General features: G+C 35.6%; 1 long non-coding RNA gene across 4 annotated transcripts in view; it reads right to left on the reverse strand.

Moving 5' to 3' along the window:
* The window catches only part of LOC137045371 (uncharacterized), a 141,150-nt gene extending 132,772 nt beyond the window's left edge, over positions 1–8,378 (reverse strand). For all 4 annotated transcript variants that reach the window (XR_010898755.1, XR_010898753.1, XR_010898752.1 and 1 more), the window contains exons 1-2: positions 8,028–8,378; positions 6,000–6,094 (exon numbers count right to left, since the gene is read on the reverse strand). This is a non-coding gene — a long non-coding RNA (uncharacterized lncRNA). The remainder of the gene's footprint in view (positions 1–5,999; positions 6,095–8,027) is intronic.
* Positions 8,379–11,584: the final 3,206 nt, after the last annotated feature.

Genomic DNA, 11,584 nt, shown 5'->3' on the forward strand with positions numbered 1-11,584 from the left:
TTCTCCTATTTGAGTCCTATTTGAGGTGAAGACCACATGTCCCAAGATGCTGTGCTCAGACCTGGCGTCATCAAACTACGCCTGTTTTGAATAGGTGTCCTCTAGCAGACGGAAACATTAATAGTGCACCTTTAAAGTGGTACTTAAGGCCCACTCAGTGAAACCATTCACTCATGTACCTTATCTTCAGACCAAGTCAGCAAAACCTCAAGCACATTATCTGCTTTACAATCCGTTAGCAATCGTAAAATAAATCCTAAAGCGTTTTCTACATTACACAATTCTTTATCACTCAAAACTAACAACACTTGTGTTTCATTGGAGAAACACTGCCACACTCATTTACAGATTATTTGCACTCAACAATAATGCATGAAAAAAAGAAAAAAGAAAAATTACACAATTTGTTCACTTGGGGGCGTTTTCACAGATCATTTGTTTTGTTTCGAAACCGGGTCCTAATTTTACATTTTCTTCTCGGTTCAGTTTGCTTTCACAAGGCAAACTTGCAAAGCATATAATGATTTAATATAATCGCTTAATATAATTTTTAATGTTACAATGCAGAAATCAAGGCTTCACAGAAAAGCATTCTCCAGTTGAAAAGTGCAATTACAAAATTAAGGTTTAGAGGTGCTCTTTTGCTTTTCAAATGTGCTAACTAATGTGCTCACTCAATTACTGGTATTTATATAGGACATTTCCTATTATGAATTATAATACCACTTGGTCCATTGGTCCGTTTCGGATTGCTTTCACACCTCAAGCGCCACCGCCCCCGAGTTTGTTTGCATTTAAGCCGAGACCATGTTCAAGCAGTCTCGGAGCGATTGTTATTGTTTTTGGTGTGGATCCGAGCACGATTGCAGTGTTTACATATGCCTAAAGGAACCAAAACTAAGGGAGAAAACAAACGCTCAACACCTTTAGTATGTTTGAGTGCCATGACAAACTAATGTACACTCATATGCAAGACACAATATAGTAGTGTAATTTTATATTTTTCACATCTGTGTAGTTTGACATGTATATGGCTAATCACTTGATGGTTTTGTATCAAAAATTTTTTGATGTGTGATGTTTTGCATGCTTAGTGCATTTCGTGGTTTTGTGTGTAGAGTTTTGAGAAATAAGCAATTCAAAAACAAAACAAATGACAAAATGTAACTAGTAAAATCAAATAACATTTGAAATAACACTATTTCATAATTATTTTACTTCTTTGGTTTGAGTGAATATTGACATGTGTCATGGGTGCTGTTCTTACTTTAAACATGAACAATTTAAAATGTATTAAGAAAAATTGGTCCCACTTCATATTAGGTGTCTTTAATTATGTAATAATTTAAAGTAATCGTTTAATACATATGTCCATGTTTTTACACTGTACTTGCATTTTAAATACCTGCATGTAATTAAAGCTGTAATTCATTTCTGTAATTATGATTACACTATTGACCCTTCCCTTCCATCTTAACCCATCTGTGCCACCCCACCTGTCCCTAACTTTACCCATTTCCTACCTCAATAGCAGAAAAAGTGTTTAGCAAAACAATAAGAATACAGTAAGTACATTGTACTCATTTTATGATGCAAGTATATAGTAGTAAATGACACTTAATATAAAGTGTTACTATTCTCATTTCTCATTTTTGTTCTTTCTGTCATCAAAATATTTTTAAATGGTTTTCTTGGAAATTTAGCTAATGATTTTTTATTTTTTATTGGTACTTTATTCTCTATTTATAGATTTATAAGTTCCAGTGCACTCAATATCACTTTTAATACTGATAGTCATTGTGTAAAATCCCTAAAAATCCGTTTTTCAAAAGGCCTCTTTTTGGAGGGAAAACAGCTGCACAAACATAATTTTTCAACTATTAGCAATGAATTTGATCAATTCTGTGATGCATTAAATATAAAAAACTAATAGGCATATTATCAAAATATAAGAGTGAGATATTGAACCGTATATAATTTTTTTACCTCTAATACGCCACTATGTCCAACAGCCTCACCGTGTGATCACTTCTTGCACAAACCTATCGTTTTGTGTCTTAAGACATCAATGTGTCATCACGAGCCGCAGGGTTTAATATGGATTTGTATGTGCAGGTTTTTTTTTTTACTCTCATAGTTTTCATACTCTCATGTGTTACCATTGACATGCATTATACGAATGACACACTGCAACAGTTTGAGTTAAACATCTTCATTTGTGTTCTACTGAAGAAACAAACACACCTACATTTTGGATGCCCTGGTGGGTAAGCAGATTGTAATTTTTGGGTGAACTATCCCTTTAACTCGCTCAGTTCCTTGCTGAGCATTGCCTCATTCTATTGCCACTGAAAAATAAATAAGAAAATTGTAAACAAATTTTAATACAGTGATAAGAGCATGTTTCTTAAAGGTTAATAATTAATAGACAATTACCATCGCACACCTGTTGATAATAGATAGGTGTAAATCCCACGAAAAAAAGGAAATAAAAGAAATCCCGCACACTATCGATACTTGCAGACATAAAAATAAATAAAAAATAAAACGTTGAAAGGTTGGTTTTTTTTGGTCTCATGACCTTCATCAGGAGCATTTAACTCAAACTCCATCATATTTAAAAAGATAACATGACCAATCATTGTAGAGAACCATTGGTCCATAGGTGCTAATGATTTTGCTAATGAGATATTCAGTCATTGAGTGTGATTACTAATCAGTGCTTCTCTACAATGACTGGTCATGTTATCTTTGTAAATGTGATGGAGTTTGAGTAATATGGCTATGTTCCTGATGAAGGTCATGAGACCGAAACGTTGTTAATAAAAGTATCAATAGTGTGAGGGATTTCCTTTTATTTTAAAGTTTAATAATTAAATTAAATTAAATAAAACAAAGTCTATATTATTTTAAAGAAAATACCACAATTAACTAAGTTGACACTCTCATGAAAGCTACAGTAATATCAATCCCTCACTGAACAGTAACTTTTAGCTCTTTATGTAATGAAAGTATAATTAAAATAGCATGCCTCCTAATAGTTTTGTCTTCTTATAGCAATATGTCTTCAAAATCACATCAAAGCGTATACATTCTTTTAAAAATTGAAGTTTAAAATGCACAGGATAACAGGAATGACCGAGCGTGCCTGCTGGGGAGGAAAAAAACGAACAAGTGTCTGCATTATTTCAATCCAGGTCATAGCAGCCTGGAAGAGCAGTCAAATGCAGCATGAAAGCATCAAAGTGGGACAGACAGTGTCGTCTCATAGTTTTGCGGTATAGCTGAGAGCCGTTCGTACACAAATACACACGACAGAAACCCGAGAGCGCAGCACCTACTCATTAAAAGTGCTAGACTGTGAACTATCTATTTTTCAACACACCCAGCATTTCAGAAATAATAAAACATTTCGGGTGGGATGCAACCACGAATAGCTCCTGCACATTATTGCGTGTCTTTCTGCGTGTGTCTGCGAGTGAGATTGTCTGTCAGTTTAAATGTAATTTGGGCACTAGTACATCTCAAAAATAACCATGTACAAGACATAAATTATAAGTGCCCAAAACCAACAATATATACTTAGGGCTGCCAAAAATGGTTTTTTAAAATTGCCTTGAAAAATAAAAACTTCAAATGGTGCCCAAAAATAAACCCAGAGGACATTAGAGGTACACAAATGTCAAAACAAAAACATGAAGTCTTCAGAAATTACTGTCTTAGACTGCTACTGAACGGCCAGACATCGTGCGTTTAAGCTATACACGCTTTCTCCTGCTGAAAACCATGTCTGCAATGATTGATGGGTCTAAGATTAGAAACAAAACGAAAACGTTTAGAGCTGCTGGTACTGAGAGCAGTGTTTACGGTTGGTTGGGGCAGTGGCTGGTCAGCAGGGGGCAGTAGATCAGTCATGAAGATTCCTGCCCTATAAACTGCTTAAATGTGTGGCATTACGCCATTCCTTCATTCAGCTCATTTTCAGATAATGCCCTTCCTAACAAACACACCAGCAGCAATCTTGTTCTGCAAACGACACCAGACGAGAGAATCGAATGCAAATGAATGTTCAATATACAGAAAATTAGAATTAATGGAAAGTACAAATGACCTGTAAATGATGGAACTGACATCTAATTTACAAGTATTTAATTTTGAATTCTTTTTAAATGCCATTATAAAGTCATTCTGCATGAATTAAAAAGCTGTAGATGCACAGACCAATTCTAGTGAACTGCAAAGAAAATTACATTTAAAAAGAAAAAGAAAACATAGGCTACACACATTCAGTAAATTAAACTCAAAATACTGATGTTTGTGGGAATAAAGTCCAAATAATTTGCAAAGTTACTCAAATATGTCGTTCCATGGCAAATAAATGACATCAGCAACACTAACACAAGTACACAATATTTTTTCAAGGACAAATGACACTATCATGGAAATGAGTAATAGCTGGTATTTTTGAAGTGCACACTGGACTAACATGGTAGAATGCTATGGTGCCCAATCTCATGGCAATGAGATTGGGCACCATAGCATTCGTAAATGAATGAATGAATTTTTATGAATTAACTACCATTACCCTGCTCCTAAACCTAAACCGCCACTAGGGTTTAAACAAATCATACAAATTCATATGGATTTGCCACTTCGTAAAATACATACAAACTGGTTGTGAGATAGTGTTGATATTGTGTGTATATAATTTTTAAAAAGAAGCCCTAAACAGGAACAAGCGTTGTGTGTTCATCAAGCGTATAGCGTCAGTTCTGGCAGATCATGTTAGTCAAACTCGCATCAGCTGGCTGTCAGCTAGGGGTGTGCGATATTGACAAAAAATGATATCTCAATATTTTCTGGAATTTTCTCGATAATGATAATTAGACAATATTTTGCTGAGTGTGTTATTGTGCTGGTACCTGGTGATCAGCTAACTCCTAAAGTTTTTGATATTCTGTGTGTTGGTCAGTTCACAGCAGTGACAGAAATCATCTTTTCCAAAAAGTTGAAATGTGTTTTTTCATTTTATGAGCATTTTTACCTTAAGTGGGGTTTATCGCTGCTCTCCCTTGCTCTTATCCATGCTTGGCTCCATGGATGCACAGAGAGTTCTCTCTCGGAATGGAAGCATACTGCAATCCAAAATATATGCTAATAGTCCATCAATCATATTTGATTATAGTGGTCCTGACAGAAATGCAGTGAGTAAACAACACAGAAAAGTAAAGTGAAAAAAAAAATTCAACCAGTGACAAACATTAACAATACAGTGAAATAATCACCTGATTATCTAGCCCTCTAAACATGATATATCCAGTTCTGGAAAACATTGTATTTCTCAATGTTAGGTGGTCTCTTATTTTTCCGGAGCTCTGTTTATCATGTTTAGAGGCTAGATAATTAGTTGTAGTTAGTTGATTATTTCATACGATGCTATTACTCATTTCCAGAAAACCATGATGGAGTCATTGTCCTTGTGACAATAATATTGTGTAGTGTTGCTGTGTCATGTATTTGCTATGGAATGACATATTTGGGTAACCTGGCAAAATATTTGAACTTTATTTCCACAAACAACAGTATTTTGAGCTAAATTTACTGAATGTGTTTAGCCTATGTTTCCCTTTTTTCTTCTTTTTAAATGTAATTTAATTCATGCAGAATGAGTTTATAATAGCATGTAACAAGAATTAGAAATTAAATACTTAGGCTGCAGTGTAAGTAAATACACACACACACACACACACACACACACACACACACACACACACACACTTCAGCCTAGTAGAGCTGCATTCTTCATGGCGTGGGAAATTCATAGCAGGTGTGTGTCAAATGTGCCAATCAAAATGTGACTGTGAAACAGACAGTCCTTAACCAGAATGTCGCAGTGGCCTAATTTTAATGCTAGAAAGCATGCACTTGGCAACTGTGATTTTTAAAGCATCTTCATTAAACTATTTTCATTATAAAAATCCATTGAAAAATCACTTTACCTTGAGCGAGGGGGCAAGATAATCAGGCCCCTGTCCAGCTGAAGCTGTCCCCCAAAAAATCTGTTTCACAGCACATTCAAAACAACACAAATGGCCTGCAAAACAGAAGAGATCAGTATTATCATCATCAATCAATTATTAAACGAGACACCTTTATCTGTATTTGCATAGCTAGTATCCATGCTAAATCAAAGTAATTGCTGTTTGTGTACTGTACTATAGCCTAACAGGGCCTGCAGGGTGCGGGATTGTTTTGCACACAATTTTATACATTCCTGAAAGTTTGTGGGTGCAAGCACATCCAGGTATGAAAAATAAATAAATAAAAGTAGGCCTACATGTGCAGAATGCTCAAGATGAGCCTAACATAATAATAATAATAATAATAATAATAATAATAATAATAATAATAATAATAATAATAATAAAGATCCATTTAAAAAAACACAAACATAAAAAAAAATTAAAAAATGTAAATAGTTCCACTATAGACTTAAAGTTTGCGAAGATGAATTGTCATTTGTGAGAAAATGTCATCTGTAGAAAATAGTGTCTATTTTGCACTCTTGATATTTAAGTGTGTCACACCCCTACATTGCTACATGCACTTTTTTTCCGGTTAATGGCTGTATACTGAATATGAAAAAAAGAGGGAAAAAAATCTCTCCATTTCTTAATTCATTTTGACATCTGAACTAATAAATGCCATTGTTTCCATTGCAGAAATCTGGTCACCTTAAAAATTATATTCCGAATTTTACAGAATCATTCAGGCTACACTATCATTATTTTATCTCACAACCACAAGTTTTTTCCCCTCACTGCGAGTTTATAACAAGAAATAAAACCAGACATTTGATATATAAAGTAGGCAATTCTGAGGAAATGTCCAAACTGTGTGGATAAAAATTATTATATATTTTTGTATTATTCAGTGGTGAAAACAAGATTCCCTGTCCCTATTTTACTAATTGCTCTTAATTTTTGCAAATTAACTTGAAATGAGACAATGATTTAATATGTATCCAAAACCCGTCTAACCTCGGGATCTGAAGAGAGAAAAACTGTTTGACACAAGAACAAAACAGGACGCAGGAGAACCCTGCTGACAGCTCCTGTCTGTCCCGGGGCTACAGAGTTTCTGTCTGACGCTCAAACGCTTCTTTTCAGCGGTGTGGTTTGCTCTTATGAAAATGAGTTTGCAGCATCGAAACCACACAATTACCCCCTCAACCACCTCACAAGCAGCAGTTCACCCTGTCTGTCACGGGCCTTACTAAAACGATCATTTCTCCTAAAGCACACGCAACCTCGAGCTCTTTCATAAACACCTGCGTGCGCACTTCACCCCTGCAGGATGCAGACATTGACTAGCTAATTATATAATCTGGGTAATTAGAATCATAAGCCAGGGCTGTAATAGCAGCTCTGAAACATGCAATAGAGGCTCATCTGAGAGGAGAGAGATAACTGCTTCTCCAGGCTTGTAGGCTACTACAGCACCTGATCGCAAACCTCACACATAGCGTTGGCTGCGCACACACGCGCTTACTGGAAGCCCTATCATCACATGCGCCTGTTAGTCACACAGAAAATATGTTTTATTGGAATGTTTTGATCTACACATCAAGTGGGGGGAGAGACAGTGATGGGAATGGACTACTTAAGTTATTAAATACAGTGCATAAGTTAGCTAATATCAAAGTTACACTAACCTCGCCTGTATAGCCGAAGTTAACCTTCGGTAACAAACAAAACAAACAAAAAAACGTCTATTTTGCGGAAGAACATTGTTTTTGGTTGTGCTTCAAAACACAGCGTGACTGTAAGGATGAATATGGTTAATTTTGTAAAACATTCGAGGCTGAGATTTAACGTTAACCATGCTTAACGTTAGATAGAAAGCTATCCCAAGCCGTCTAAGTGCGACAACAACCTAACGAAATGCTCCAAAATATGTTTTACAATGAGATACACGTGGATTTACACACAATTTATCTGTTCAATATGGTAGCCTACTTTACTTACCTGTTGAGTAATACAAATGTAGTTTCTCGTTCACGAGTTCTGGCGTTCTCTTTTTGCCAGCAGACTCTCAGCGTCCGTGACAGTTGAGTTACAAAAAAAATGGCGGCGAAAGTTGCGTTTGCTGGTCAGTTTTTGTGAGTAAATGTACTTTTTCCACTTCTGATGTAATTGCTAGCGAAAAATTACTGATGTAGTAATTAAATATTTGTTTAGTTCTCACCAAAGCGCTTTATTTAACTGTAGGCTAGATAATTAAAGTCATTGTCTGTTGAGGCATCAAGTCAGCCTAGGTAATTTCGTAATATAGCCTACTATAAAAGTAGGCCTACTATGTGTGTAAAACAAAACAGATTATGCGGATTTAAACAGTAAAAGAAAAAAAAAAGAAAAGAAAAAAAAGAAACATATATGCTACACTACATTGTCACATGACCCCCTCCCCCCTCTAGTCCTCTGCATAGTCAAACTCGTCCATCCGCTGACACGAAATTTTCTTCCCATTGAAATACATTACATTGAAAATTGTGACACGAAAAAAGGGAAATTCGTGTCCGTGAACACAAATCAATAAATTTCGTGAATATGTCACGAACTGTGACCGAAGCCTTAAAATGTAACTTTCCATCACCAAAATGCAATAAAAATGTAACAAAATGTATGTTTTATCACCGCATAATTGATCTCATTTTAATCTCTTATTTGAGACCCTGGCTCAATTTTCCCACATTAAGAACAGCCATACCAGTTAATTTGTATGTGTATATTATTGTGGTTTGTGTGTGTGTGTCTGTGTGTGTGTGCGTGTGTCTGATCGTTTGTGTCTGTTTTTTGAACTCTTGATGTTTTAGAGTGTAACCTCTTCTTTGTTTTTTATTTTTATTTATTACTACATGGTGGCTGAATTATTGATGATGGGGGGGGGGGGGGGTATTTTGCACTCTTGATATTTTAGAGTGTCACCCCTACTTGCTATGTACTTTTTTCTGGTTAATGGCTGATTTGTGGTTTGTATCACCAAAAGATTCCCTGAGTTTTTTAATATATCATATTCATTTATGTCGGTCCTTTTTGACCGCGAAGGAGACAAGTGTGACTATTTGTTTTTATTTTTTATGACCCTTTAACATCGACAAAAGTCACCAAGTGTCATCCCATTCTGCTGAACCAAAAAAATAAAAAATTTCAAAATGTAAAATGTGGTCATTTTTGACCGAAGAGGACCAGAGGGTTAAAGCATGGTTAGCATCTAATAAATAAAAAAGTAATTTGTAATTTCGATCACAATTTTGTGCAAAAATATATTTTTTAAGTCCAATAATTAGTCAAGAAAAGCTGTGTCCCAAATGGCACACTTGCTATATGCCTGGTTTTACAGACAGGGTTTAGATTAAGCCAGGGTTAAGCCTTAGTTCAATTAGGACATTTAGCTTTTATAAACATGCCTTAAAAAACATTACTGGTGTGTATCTTGACAAAACGGCACTGACATATTTTAAGATATCTCAGTGCAAGTTGTTTTCAGTTAAAATGGCTCAAACAAACATGCATTTTAGTCTCTGACTAGTTTAAACCCTGTCTGTGAAACTGGTGGATATATGGCCTAGTCTTGCAGACCCTTGTCCACATCCCTCCAGCTTACATCATTTTATATGTTGTCGTCCATCAAGCTTTTCAAAGTACAAGTGATTGATTGTGAGTGCAGATGGGCATATCCGGTGCATGCGCTCTACCTAGTGGACCTGTTGTTTTTGAGTATACACACCAATTGCACGTGCACTGTTGTCCATGCAGACGGGAAAAAAAGAAAAAAAAAACCTGGTTTGTTTGTCACACTGCAAAGGGAAGGCACATTGCATTGTGGGATACAGAATGTGTTTTTGTGTAAAAAAAATAATAATAGTTAGCTAGATAAAATATTGAGTAGAAATTGTTTAATTCATCACACTGGAAATGGAAGGTCAAGATGAGTGCACCAGATTACAGTAGGATGTTAGTATAGGCTATTTTGCACATTTTGTAAAATGTAGTATATCATCTAGGTATTAGATGATTTGTGCATACTACTGTATGCAAATAATACACTCTCCAGAGGTAGTAAGAGCTGTATATTAGTATGCCTTTCCAAACCTATCTGTGCTAACACTAGGAGGTGATCTTCAGCCTCTGTTCAATGTGATGTTGAACCTTCCTGCATGACAAACACAAACCGGTCACGCGTGTGCACACACTCTCCCTCCTCATGCATGCTTACAACCTGCATCTGCCCACACACACACTAAAGCATCAACAGCTGAGCCAGAGCCAGAGGAGAGGAGGCAGCTCACAGTCAGAGCCCATTTGAGTCAAACACAGCTCACTGCGGCACATGTGCAGGAAGGGAATTAAGAGGACAGGTGGACCATCATATTTCACTATGCTTGATAATTATTCAGCAGAAGACTGAGGACATGTTTAAAATACTTAATCTCAACATACACCAAATAAAAATGGGATAAATGTTGCAGTCATGACCTTCCATTTCCAGTGTGATGAACAGATGCGATTTCTGTTTTGACTTGGTATTTAATCAGACTGTGGCCAAAGCTTTTTTTTTTTTTTTGGCAAATATTCCCCAACAAATGAAATGGAAAACAGCTACTCTTTTATCAAACATCTGCATAATGCCTACTGGTTCACATATTATTAAAAAGAAGAAGAAAAAGAAATAAAAAACAGCAATCAGTATAGTGTATACTGCAGTATTCAATGAGAAGTAAGCCAGAATTATATTCTCAACACAGCCAAAGTTTTAAAACCACCAGGGAATCACATTTTTACATAGCAAAACAACGTTTAAACATCTGCCCTTTCCTTGCCTCTGCGATTTGCGTCGATAAGCCTAGTCAGTGATGACCTTCAGAGCTCTGAGGAGTAGATGGGTAAATAGTGTGTCTCCCTCTGCTGGTAAACATATAACTGTGCAGTTAAGAGTCAATCACTTCACAGCTGTCTGTATGTGCATGAGGTTACACAAACACATACAAATGCATAAAAACAATAATCAAGAATCAAGTATGAAAAACGGCAGAAAATTCCGACACATGGCAGGTAAATTAGAAAAGTTATCCAAACAAGCAGGCTGTAATCACTTAAACTTTTTTTTTTCTTTACTTGATTGCGGGTAAACAAGAAGACAAATATAGGAGTTTAACCTTCGTAATCACAAACAGATGCTTCCAGTATTGTGCAGTCAGAAAATAACAGCATTTTAAGAATGTAAAGAGTTTGAAAACTAAATAAAAGCACTTTTGGAACATCGCTTGTCCATAAACCAGAAATAAACATTGTATGGTTATGAGTCCTATGTGTCAGTTAATTGCTATTATTTATGTAGTAACGATATCTTCACATAACATCATAAGCATCAAGAAACATTCTAGAACACTTGTGTGTATATATATGTAGGTATATACACTGTAAAAAATTATTTAGAAAAAAAGTTACCTGATTGCCTTAAAATTTTGAGTTCATTGAAATTAAAATTTTGAGTTAATACAATGAACATTTTTGGAGATTCG

The sequence above is a fragment of the Pseudorasbora parva genome, chromosome 17 (assembly GCF_024679245.1).
Source record: "Pseudorasbora parva isolate DD20220531a chromosome 17, ASM2467924v1, whole genome shotgun sequence".
Classification (NCBI taxonomy): Eukaryota; Metazoa; Chordata; class Actinopteri; order Cypriniformes; family Gobionidae; genus Pseudorasbora; species Pseudorasbora parva.